This window comes from Rousettus aegyptiacus, unplaced genomic scaffold (assembly GCF_014176215.1).
Source record: "Rousettus aegyptiacus isolate mRouAeg1 unplaced genomic scaffold, mRouAeg1.p scaffold_m13_p_13, whole genome shotgun sequence".
Classification (NCBI taxonomy): domain Eukaryota; kingdom Metazoa; phylum Chordata; class Mammalia; order Chiroptera; family Pteropodidae; genus Rousettus; species Rousettus aegyptiacus.
The window spans coordinates 36102491-36115836 of record NW_023416288.1 but is presented as its reverse complement, the minus strand read 5'-3'; the positions used below and the strand labels follow the sequence as shown (position 1 = coordinate 36115836).

General features: G+C 41.9%; 1 protein-coding gene across 5 annotated transcripts in view; it reads right to left on the bottom strand.

The window, feature by feature from the left end:
- CREB5 (cAMP responsive element binding protein 5) overlaps positions 1-13346 on the bottom strand; it is a 379991-nt gene that overhangs the window by 311126 nt on the left and 55519 nt on the right. The gene's annotated exons all lie outside the window — the stretch shown is intronic.

Below are 13346 nucleotides of genomic sequence, written 5' to 3'. Positions count from 1 at the left end.
ATGATGCTTTAGCAAAAATTATCCAAGTTACGTAGGAGTAAATGAAAATCAGAAAATGCAAAAACACTTTACATTGAATATTTTGTTAACTTGGTTTTACAGGCTGATTTATTCATATTAGACTAAAGCTACTGCCCTTCTGGTCTAGGTAAGTTATCTGGAATAAGGTACTTTGTTAAATTTTCATGTGGTCTTTTCTTACGTAAGGTTTAGCTTCTAAGGTAAGTTCATTAGGCAAAAATTGGACATAATCAAACTTGCCTTGGCAAATCCTCCCTAAAGACCCCAAAAGTACAGCATACATGGTTTTGTGGTTACCAATCTATACAGTAACATAATTTTTTTTTAATATCATAAAGAGTACTACATAAATTTGTTACACAATTTAAATCATTTCTGAATCATGCTTTTTGCCAATTTCAGAGTTGACGTTATATACGCCGTGTGGCTCTGTTATGGAACTGAAGCCTGCTGCTTTGTCTCTGAGCACAGGAAGCAATTTGCTCCTTTAAAAATGTTACTTGTAAGTGATTCCAAAAGAGCCCCAAGTCCCTTCGCTCTTGAACAAGGGAGCTCGGCTTCAACTTATGGAATAATCACCCTTTGTCCCAGGAAGCTTTATTATCTCAAAAACAAACAAACAAAAAAACCCTCCAATTTGTATGTCATTATACCCTTCCCCCAAACACTAATATATTTGACATACATTCTTTGGGAAAAAGATGCATATTTTTGCTTTTATGAAACATAAAGCGAAAAGACTGGGCTGTAGATAACACTGCTAGTCAGATATTACAAACAAAACAAATTTAAAATACAAACTCTCCCCATACTACTATTTCTCTTAATTATATAGTTTTTACCAAGCAATGCCCTTTTCAATCTCCATTTGTAATACTTTCTATTGGTCACCTCTCAGCACAGTGACTTACCATAATTTTACAGCTTTCCTATATCAGCCATATTGTTTAAACTCTTCTACTCTATTATATTTAGAAGGAGAAAAAAACACACACAAATCGCTTTAGAAGCTTTCCACTTGCCCTTGTCTGAAAAAAGTCACGAGCAATTAAAATAACTTCTCATATCCCATTATTCATTTCATTTTGCCATCAATTATGGAGGGCATCCCTCCTCTCTTCTGTAAATGCTGATAACTTACTTCTAAGCCTCAAAATAAAGGGTGACTTTAAAGCTAAGAAGATGATTTTGATCCAAGATAGGATAAACAACAGAGTAATTGGGTTAGTCGTTAATTAAATATGCCTCGTTTTTCTAGTAAATTTTTTAAAGTGCTTTCCTGGAACTTTTCTGTCTCTGTGGCTATGATCTGCCTGACCATTGCCAGGTCACTTAATGCTTCAGGCCTCAATTTCCCCTCCTTTACAATGGGGGTTTGAATATCAGTCTTTAGTTCCTTCATCCCTGTGTCACACTGATCTGTAAGGAGGTCTGGAAGACATTTCCAAATTATGGAGAAAGGTCTGTGTGCTTAAATGTGCGTGTTTAAAAGTGGGAGAGGGTTTTATGGAAGCATTACTGAAGCCTCGCTCTAATATTAACTATTCTCTATAAAAAAGAATTCGCTGTAATGTGGGTCTGTCTTGGAGACCACATAAGAACTTTAGTTGCCAAAGTAACAAAAGAATACCAATATCAGTAATATTACTAAACAATATTAAGATTACATGACAGTAAAATGGGAAAGTTCCACATGAATGCATTCATAGCCTACATCTGAAAGTAGTAATTGGTGATAACAATTAGATTAGTGGCCAACTAATAGAAATGGTCAAGATTGGAAGGACGACTATTGAAGGTTAAAGGAGATTCATTTACAAGCCAAAATGAGGAAAGAGATCGACTGAGCTGGGTCAGTATGAAGAAAAAGTATTTTCCTACCGTAATCACAACTCTAATCCAGATCCAGTCCATCAAAACGCTGACTTTTCCCATAAATCCAGACTCATAATGGTAACAGTTTAGCAATTCTGCTTGAAATCAACATTAGCTACCTCGTATTAATTACTAGTTATAAATTGCATATGAGCTGCAACGAATTTCATGGAATTATACTTTGATGCTGGTACTTAGAGATAGAACAAGTTCCATCCGTATTGACCCTGCCTCATTGATCCTTCACAGTATGGATGTTACATTGAGAGGAATACGACTGATTAGAGAAACACCGAGCCCGCCCTCAAATAGTTTAGAGTTTAGTCATCAATATGTTCACCTGCCATTTTACTGTTTTATTTTTTAAACATACATGAATCTGTATCAATTTATTACACACCATAGATCCTGCGGGCTAAATGTTTTGGCAACATGACATTGAAATAAAGGTCCTTCGGTAAAATGGCAGCCGCTAAAATAACTTCTAGGCGATTAATAAGGTCTGAGGGGAGTGGGTGTGGAGATACAGGTGTGTGAGCCTCACTGCTTTACTCCGATGCTCTACGGCTCCCACATTTAGCCCTCTGCCAGCAGCACACCCTTGCTCATTCCTTTCTGTGTGGGTGTTTGCGATAGTTTTGCTAACTGTTACTACGCTACCATGCAGGGTTCATTACGTTTATTAGCTAGTATGATCTGGTCTGATGTATTAGTCAAGAGCCACAGTCCACACTTTCATGGTCTATTATTACGGTTCTTTCCTAGCACATCTTGTAATAATTATTCTCTCAGACTCATACTAAAGCCCTGCATATATTCTTTTATCACCCATCAAATGAGGGCAAATTACTCAGACGTGGTTTTGGCCAAGTCGTTCTGCATTTGGTCCTCAGAACTCAGGCCCTATCCTCTCATTTCCCATTCAGTTGTTTTACTAGCCGAGATGTTTTAATGAACCAAGTATGTTTGGCGATCGCCATACCCCAGGCTCCGCTGCATAGGGCTGACACAGTAGGCGTTCAATAAACATGTGTGGAATGGATAATGAATCCTGAATCATCACAATGGGGCACCCCAAACGGCTTGCCTTTTCTCTACTCCCAAGGGAGAGGTTCCCAAATGTTTGGCCCAGAACCAAGTTTTCAGCAAAGCACGAGGTTGCGCAGGCCCCTCATTCCACCTGTCCCCAGCTACGGCTAGAAAAGAAGTGTCACCAGATTTAACAGAAAAAAAAAAAATCCAAGTTACTTTTGGTGAAAACAATGAGGTGAAGCCAGTTTTAATTAAATTTCACATGTAAATATAATAATTCATTATAAATTCAACCTCGTAATATTGCCATAGACCTCAAAACCACTGAAGTCCAGTCTGTCGGCAATGTGTGGGCTGCCCTGACCCCCAGAGTGCCCTCTGAGAAACACTGAATGACCCTGTAACTCTGATTAGATGCAGTCATAACTGCGGCAGACTATCTAATCATTTATAAGTTTCTAAATAGTACTATTTTTCGTTCCTCTTTCCCAAAGTTCAGACTCGATGCTCATTTAAATGCCTCATGAGTCTAATTTCCCTTCAAATTTTTGGAAAACAACACAAAACCCTAATAACAAACCCTAACAGTGTATAAAGTGAGCAGAGGTTTTTTGTAGTTGACAAGGAGATGACAGGCTTGATTTATAATTCAGACCCTCAGCTGCCACTGGATTCCTCTGGCCTCGCAATGAGCAAGAATCTCTTTCATTGTTCAGTGTTTGACCCCTCAAATTCCTCCTGGTGTAAAATGGGAAATCTTCCACAATGGCTGATGCAATCCATTCAAAGTTTTTGCCAGCCACTGAGGGATATCCTTGGAACTACCATTTCATGAAGGGCAAACACTGCAAGAAACAAATGTTACCAAAAGCTTGGATAGTCTGCACAAAATACTGTAAATATGTATTTTAAACTGAAGGGCAACGACGAACCCAAAGGGAAAAAACCTACATCTGGTTTACTGTAATCAGTTAAGAGTGGTGCTTCCCCGTCTAAATGGGAAGGCATTAGCAAACGTGCAACTCCAATCTTAGTGGAATGGCACAAATTTCCCCTAGTAACAGTTGATAGAGATGTACAGTAATATGGGATTTGGAATAGTAATACACTACAAACATTTGAATCTGAAAATGTGGCATGTACTTTTATCAACACCAAAAGTTATGGGACTTCGAAGGTGCAAACTGAAACTAAATATAAATAAGCACTAATCATAATATCAATACGTCCCAGTTGGCTCTGGTATTGTTAATCTGGATATGAATGCATTATAGATCTGAAAGAGAGGGTGTGAATTTTAATAATGATGTTAACAACATCTGTCGGCATTTATCACCCTACTATGATTGTGGAGAGAGTCTTCTTGGCAGGATTCACATGGAACAGCCTTGCTACCTTGTCGAGCTTACTAGACTGTGAAAAGGACTCTAGAGGAGGAAACTGGTCCTTCCCAAAGAGCCAGGAACAGCTGACAAACAGGAGCATCTTGAGTTAATCACACTGTGTAATAATCCAGATTAGTTTTACTTTGTTTCTGGGAACAAAACGGTAGTTTATTAATTAAATTAGTTAAGGACATCGCCAATTTGTACTTAGTGTTTCTGACAAAAAATAAATAAAGCAACTATCTCTCTCAACGTATTGGTCAGAAAGGCAAAAGCCCCACATACAGTAATAACCCAATGAAAATTCACGAACATGGTCTAAATTATTTTATTCTAAGATGCCTAATTCTACTTTAAAAGCAAGGATGCAGCATGGTTCTCCCAAAACACGGCTGGCTGCTAGCAAGGAATTATGTATTCGATTTGGGGCAAAGATTTTCTTTCTTTGGGAGAGATACTATACGTTTCACTATCTTATTTGCTCATCTGTAAAACGGGATCATATTAGTAAAACATTATAAAACAAGACCATTCGAAGAGATATTTGAAAAAGTAATTAATGGTAGCTAATTGCAAAATAAAAGTAAAATCTCTTATTTCAAATATAGCTCTATTTTTCAAACGCGAATAGTATAACTTCAAAATGAAAAATAAACGCCTCAAATTTCAGTCCAAGAAAATTAGTTATTTTGTTGAGTATGTCTTTGTATCCCACTCTGCATCTGTGTATTTCTCTCTCTGTTTTTCTATATATTCTCTCTCTAAAACTCTGTCTCTCTCTCTTTATATGTCTATTTCTCTGGTTCTGTCTTTATTTTGTTACGTACGTCTTTCCCTCTCTTTGTCTCTCCGTCTCTGTCTCTGTCTCTCTCTGTCTCTCTGTCTCTCTGTCTCTCTCTCTCTCTCTCTCTGTCTCTCTCTCTCTCTCTCTCTCACACACACACACACACACACACACACACACACAATTTATCAGATGTGTTCTTACTAGCTTTACTGGTAAAAAGATCTAGTAGGCTTGTTTCCTGTTTCAGTGTTATTCTTGATGTGGGCTGCAGCTAGAATCTGAATTTCATTGGGCTATTATTATTTGCAGCTGTGTGACCTTTTTAACCCTGCTTTTAAAGTGACATTTCAGCCCTCAAGCTTGAAACGCCTTGAATGCTGCAAAGTTTTCAAACCAGAGATTTACACAGGGAACAAGAGCGAGAGAGGCACTGTCTGTACCTTCTAAGTGAAAATTTCACCAGAACTTGGCGAGAATTGGGTGTATTACTGGGCAGTTCACTGCCAGACTCTCCGGAAGTCCTTCACTTTGCATGTACCGCTGTGGTTAAACGTTACTATTCCATTCAAACCAGAATATCACTGCCCTGAAAAGATGCTCACCATCCACTGGTATCCCAAAGGTTCACGACCTGAATCGAAGACCTCTCTGAGATTACTTCCCACAGTGCATCATGCTAAGATACTGTCCAAAGTTCCCTTTGAACCAAGCCCGCTGTTCCCAGGAGGAAGCATTTCCAAATAGCTTCGTTTCTGGAAGCTCACCCAGGCTTCACTTCCCAAACGAGATCCGAACAGGAGAGAGTGTTGGGGGCTCACATCCTCTCCTGTACTTCTGCAGAGGTTTGTGGTTTTATTTATGTGGTGTTTATACGGTGTATGAAAAAACATTCCAGTGGGATTGGGTTTTCATATGTTAAATTCCTCTTTTTTCTTTCTTTTCTTTCTGTTTTTTAAGTTTTCCATATGTTTCTTTGGAGATGAATCCTCTTTTCAAAATTACTAGCTAATTTCTCCTTAGGTTTCACACAGCCCTGTTTAACAGCTTTCCTACCTACGGGTTCAATACGTCTAAAACACTTTGCTAACTAAGCACCAGGGTCGAGTGTTGGAGGCAGTGGTGACTAAGTCACTGCAGTCCGTGAGTCTGTGCCTGACCGTGTGTATGTAGGTCCTTGTTCCTCCGCTCGCACGATACATTGTTTGCAGGATATGCCCCGTCTCCGAGAAAAGTTTATTGGTCATATATGTAGAGATTCTCAGGTTTTAAAGGAAATATGGAAGGTAACCAGGTCACGGCTTGCTTCTAATGGGGCCGAAGACAGTCTCAGAAGACTTGCTGAAAGGCGGCAAACTTTTCCTTCTTACCTGCTCCTAGTTCAAACTGAAGAGAAAAGGAAATGAGGGGAAAAAGAAAATGAAAGGAGAAAAAAGGAAAAGAAAAGGAAAAAAAGCAAAATTGGAATAATTTTGAGGTGATTAGAGATTTCCCTGACCTTGTCATCTTTACCTTGCCAGAAAGTCTTCCATTGCAGTTTAAAATAATTGCCCCATGAAATCTTGAGAGGAAATGCTATGACAGCATAGAAATTGAACACCAAACTGGGTGTTTTCTTCGAAATGGTCAAAATCAGTGTGCCTTGAGAAAATCGGGAAAGGGTCAACAGCACAGTTCTTCCTTCTCTTCCTTTGCTCCACTGTCGTAAAATTTGTCTCTTTAAAATTATAACACATTCCCAGTAGACTGTTCTGCCTCTGGATAATTTTTAGTACATTTTGAGTGCATTTGGTTTGTAAACCATTTTTATATAAAATACATATTTTTACAAAATATTCTGAAAAAAACCACAACTTTCTGGTCTGAGTTTTATTTTCACACATTTGAATGATTTTTAATGGACAGAATTGCTTTTCTTTGTATCCATGGTCTATGTAAGTATTCTCGTCTCTCCAGCAACAATATACGTTTGGTCCACCTAAGGTGTGGGCGGAAGTAATCTTTAACAGATCATCTGAGACATCATCTTCTCGCGCATGAATCTGAGCTACGAAATATGAGACTATATATAAAGACAGTGGTGATCATGCTAGACCCCTGCCTTCCGCAGGGCCTGGTAAGAGGCTGTTTCATCTTTACTCTTAAATCTTAAAATTACCATTACTGACTTACTATTAAAAGACATCTGAGAATGTCTGTGTCGAATTGGGCGATTTTTCCCTTGACTCCAGAAGAAAAGTAGGCATTACCCGGTTCTATCTAGAGGACAGAGCAGTCGTGTTCAGAGTCCGCTCCATCTCACGGTGTCGGCTGAATACAAGGTAAAAATACACTCAAAGACTTGATTCAGATTCCTAACACGCTATGCTGCAAATGTCAAGCATGTGGACATCTGACGGTGCTGGCAGGTCACTCAAAGGCCACGTCAAAGCAAAAATCTTATGTCATCTGGAGATTCTGCCATCATCCTAATAAGGTCCCCTTTCTAAATACTAGCAAAAGGCACACATTCATCTGTCTTCCCAGAGAAGGCATAATTTCCCTTCGTGGCCTAGTAAGGGGATTTGGAAATAAACTGAGCCAATTTTTAGTTGCCCCTGTTACGGGGGACACTGTTGACATTCACCTGGGGGGTCAGAGATATAAAAGCTTCCATGATGTGCTGGGTGGGCAGCCCTGTGCCACACCGAAGTCTCCCAACCCAACAGCCAATAGTGCAGCTCTTGCGAGAATAATAACAGTATGAGCCCCACTGTGTCATGGTTTAGCGGCGAGAAGCAGATAAGACTAGAGGCGAAACAATAAAAACGAAGTCAGCATACAGCAGAGGAGATGAAAATAAAGGGCTAAACCCACCCCTTTATACTCTTTTATACTCTCCAAAGAGCTCTGAAGACCTCGAACCAAGCGAAGCTTAGGTGAGGCTAGATTCAGTGCCAATAAAAAAAAAAACTTTATGAATATTCAGAACACTATGCGAAGTTATCATCCCTGTTCACTGGGGGCTGCTGCTAAAATTTTAACTAAGCGCAAGCATACCCGCTCAAGGTTACTGCATGGAGGACTCAGATGAATAAGCTAGTATAAACGAGAGTAGGGTTTTTTAGATGAATTGCCTAGTTTGGCTACCTACAGCGTCCACCATCCAGTTAAATCACCACATCGTTTTAAGCAGTGTCTACTCAACGGGAGCAAAAGAAAGCACCGGCCTGATGTGGGAAAAGGTCTCTTGCTCAGATGCCTTTTTATTCCTTATGATTGCCCGTTGATTTTATATTATTTCTGGAGATAATTCCATCAAAAAGAGTGTGCCTTTTCTTTCCTTTTCTTTTTCTTTATTTTATATTTAAATAGAGAACACCACAAGCTTCTAACTTCTGTTTTCATGTTGCTGGTACTATCTGACGGCAGTTCATAGAATGCTTATTAGGGGAACACTGGTCTCCTAACCAACTTCTCAGTGAGGAAACCTAACAGGCCGAAAACATTTATTTATATATTTATATACAATGTATGATGTTTGATATCTATATGTTTATGTACATATATACATACACATGCATGTATATATACACACTCACACAAATGCACGTATACTTAAGATTTTTCTCTTTTGGCCTAGTAAGTTTTCTCATTGGGAAGTTGAGGCATGTGTGAAGACAGGTATATATTCATGCACACACATTACAGAGATTATTACAGAGATTCTTACAGGGACTCAAAAGTCATGGCTGGTCCCTACCGTACCCTGGAGGAGGATGCTGCACTCACAAGGAGGCAGAGTAAGAAAATCCAGTCCACCTCTTGGCACAAGGTCACCACAGTTAAGAATCATTAAACTTGTATTTTAAAAGTGCAGAAATAAGCTGTATTTTTGAGGGCCACTAAATCGTTTCCATAGACTAGAAAAGTCCTTGATGTCTTTCTCCACTTCCCGTTAAACAAAAGAGTCACTCACTAAAGCCTACAAATCCTCTAAAAACACCCTGGAAAAAGGACACGGCAAGAAAAGGCCTTTTCCTTGAACCACCACCCACGAGAGGTTGCACTGTACCAGACTCCCAATTCATCAAAAGGTCCGAGCCCTTCACAAACGAATGCCAGGGCCAGCTCCTTTGGTCCCCCAGGGCTCTGCCTCCAGACAACAGCACCATTTTTCAGTCAACACTCCACATCAGCATGGAAAGGGGAAGAGGGTTTTTTAAATGCCCCTGCTCTCCACAGCCTAGGACCCTCCTTAAGCATGAATGCGGCCTCTTTGCTCAGAGGGTGTAGATCAGGTCCTGGGAAAAACCCTGAACCTGGGCTCTTTCGAGGGGGGATGCAAAAGGGGGAAGGGGTGTGCACAGCACCCACAGGGGATCTGGAGGGAGGCTCCTCAGACATTTCCATTGAAAGGCTGAGTCAAGGGGAAGGGAAGAGGCGAGCCCCCAAATCTGAGTTAATTGCAGCTACTCAACAGGGAATTCAAGGATCTTCACAGGGCATTGTTCACAGGCTGCTTAGGGGAAAGTGGCCTGTGGACAGTGATTGATTACCTGTCACGCAGAACTTGTTCAAAAGGGATTCGACTCGGCCTGCACTGGGGGTAGGATCAGAAATCAAGGACACTGGTCTCATTCATTCATTCTTTCTGCACGTCATCACGGAGTACCCACCATGCATTAGGCCCCATGACAGAAGCATGAAGGCACCACAAAGATAGTCCCTGCTCTCTGAGCCCTGACAATCCAATAGGGAGATGAGGCCTGTACAGATGTCTGTGGTGGAAGACAGAATGTTAAAGGCCAAAAAGTAGTGTTAGCAAAGCGCTCTGAGAGTTCAGAGGCCATGCATGAGAAAGCAAGGCTATATCATAACCTACATCAGATGCTAAGTAATCTCCTTTCACAGTTAAATATTTCTCATAATGTCAATTCAAAGCACACGCACACACAACCTTAGAGCAATTTTTTAATACTAGAAGTAAGGATTTTTGTTTGTTTTAATTTAGGCTTTATTTTGCTTTTAATCTTAATAGGACTGCATTAATCAGGCTAAACCTAACATTGCACCCAGGAAGCCAGATTTTATGTTAGAAAATAGATAATTAAATGTCAGCTCCTTCACTCACTAGCTGTGTGATCTTGGGCAAGTTACTTAACATCTCTGAACATTATTTTTGTCCCTATAAAAAGAGATGATAGATAATACCAGCACTACCTGCTTCACAAGGATATGGAGAAGGTCAAATAGGATGATATTTGGGAAAGTTCTATGAAATGTTGGTTACTGCTTTTATTATAGAGTCATCTTGTATAAGCATATGGAGCTGTCAAGGTACAGCATGGCACAATCAGTTATGTCTTCACTTGACAGCATGTATAAAGAGATTAAATACACCAAAGGATGCTGGAGGTGATGATCTTTATAGAGATTCTGACTTTCTATGATTTTCTGATAATGTAGCAATTATTGAGCAAAACCTTATCTACTAGCTTTTGACTTGGAGGTACCCAAGTAGAATTAATTTTTGTCTTCTAATTGAGATATGATGTCAAGAAATGCTTTGGAGTCCGAGGTGTTCAAACCCTAGCTCTGCAATCTACCAAGCCACCTATGAGCTTGGGGAATGGGTCACTTGACTCTGGGATAAATTTGGCTATTGCTGGCCGAGGAAGCCAGGGAACAGCGGCCGCCTCACCCTGCGCTTGGAAGAGTCAGAGCCGGAACTGCACCTGAGTGCGCTTGCCTTCCTCGAACATTGTTCCTGACCACAGAAAGGCAGGTAAAGCTCTTCGCCAGGTAAGTCCGCCCCCTCACCTGAGCGTGGCTACAGTCTGCTTGCAATGCACACTCCAGACACACTGAAGGTCGAAAAGCACGAGTTTAGAAGGTGCCTGGGAGAAACTGAGTGCTTTTAGACTTAACCAGAGTCATTAGAAATAAGACTGATACAGATTATGACTTTTTTTTATAACCACTCTCCCCTTGGGCTATCAAAAGAGAAATCAAATCTTCCTTTTGTTATTAAATTTTCTCTGGCAAATCACATTTCCCCTTATCATCTTACTGCTTATTCTTATTCTTGCTCTTTCTTATTTTCTCTTTTCTTCTCTCACATTTTTGGTCCCAAAATATCCCATGGGGTAGTTCATAAAAATACTTCAAAACGAGCATGGAGAGTCAGTTATCTGTGAAACAGGGGACGTCACGGCACAATCGAAGGTCTGGTCATTTCAAAGACCCGGGGAAGTGGAAAGCCGACATCTCGGTAATAGAGCAACATTTCCTAATCCAGGACCCTGGGGAGCTCGAGACGAACAGCCCGAGACCTCCGTCCCTGAAAGCAGGTCACCTCCCCACGCAGAAAGGTCTGTACGTGTGGAAAGCCTAATAAATTTTTGAGTTTTTTAATACTTGGGAGTAGTCAAAATCTTACTTAATGAAAATATCTCCCCCACATCCTACTATATCCTCTGTGTTGGGCACTTTTAACCTCAGAAAAGCATTTTCTGTCAAGGCTGAAAAAAAGCCTTGTTTAGATACAACTTTGATTTATCTTCTCCACTAAGTGCCTCTGAAGGGAACACAGCCAGGCAGAGCCGTTCCAATATGAATTAGGATTGCGAAATTCCCAGTTATTTCCCAAACCTTCAGTGTTCTGATCCACCTTCGTGATACCTACATCAAAAGATTTCTGGTACTCTCCAAGTAAGGGGATTATTTACATAGTGACATCAAGCTAATGTTTGCGAGATGCTTCAGGGACCTTGAACGCAAGTTGGAAGCTGTAGCATCATCATTATTTCTTCATCCGTCCTCGACTGTTTCCAAAGAAACAGAAACAACCACTCAGACAAACACACACAAAAAATCCTCCGGACACCCAAGCTAACCAATGTCTCCTTTCTTCCCAAACCACCAATCAGCCAGTCACCGGGCAAACAGCTCAAGCACCAGGCAAGGAAAACATGTTATTTTTCTGGGCAAGCCTTAACTTCACTGCCTACAAAACACAGCCCCACGGGGCACTTCCCACACATGGGGAGACTAAGGCTGCCCTCTCACGCTGGAAACCAATGGTTAGCGGTCAACGCCTGCGGTGACGGAGGCCAGGATTTACCAGCATGCACCCTGAAGTCCAAGTTCATTTACCCTCGAGCTTCCCTTCACGCACCAGTACTTACACACCCAAGCCGTCTCCCCAACGCCTCTCTCACTGGTAAGGCTCAAAGAAGCTCCGGAACGAGCAGCAGGAGAGAGATGGTTTCTCTCCTCTGGAGGGCTTCATCCCTCAGCCACCCAACACCCAGGGGGCTCCTCGGAACGAGAGAATTTGCTCAGAGTTACTGCTGAACAGTGAGTCAACCTGGATGTCTAAATGTCCCCTGAAAAGGGCAATTCGGTGAGCTATGCTAAGACAAAGAAAGCAGAAATAAACAACAAAAATAAGGCTACCGGGAGCCAAGTTCCACAGTGTGCAAGAGCCACTTAAAAACATACCCCGGAGCACACGTCAGAAAGCTTTGAGGTGCAAGAGAGGCTCCCTGCCGTAGGCAGGGGTCGCAGACTGAAGGTGACAATGAGACACTCCCTAGAACATCTGGACGACTGGGCCCGGCACTGGGCCTTTCCAGACGGCGGACGGCGGCCTCTGTCTTCACTCACTCACCGACCCCAGACTCCTGACCTGGCTGGCTGCTTCGCGCGGCCAGCGGAGCGCAGACCGTGTCACCCAAGCCCAGTGCAGAGTCAGGGTTTCTAAGGCGGCCGAAGGGCCACTGGCTTCCCTCATTTCCCGCCTTCCTCCAGAAGACTCGTCAGTCTTCCAGCAAATGTCTCTGGAGGACGCAGTTTTGTGCATTTCGGGGAAAGGGTAGTGAAAGAGACGGATGAGGTCGCCGTACTCACAGAGCAAAAGCAAGCAGAGACCCCAAGCGCGCAAATCGAGCAAGTGACCAAGAAAAATAACCTTTTAGCAAAGTCCATAGAAAGGAATGGGGAGGGTGATACGATAGAGACAACGTGGACCGGGGAAGCTTTTTAAGGCGCGGTCAGCCACACCTCTCTGCGCAGGCCACATGTGAGCCGAGGCCCGAGACAGCAAATGAGCCGTTTGAAGAGAAGAGGAGAGATGGCGTTCCGGGTAGAGGGGACCCCAAAAGCAGAGAGCCTGGCATGCGTGAGGGACTGAGAGAAGGCTGGCGAGGCTGGAGGGTGGTGGGTGAGGATGGGAAGGCCCGCCGGAATCACCGAGAAGCAGGCAG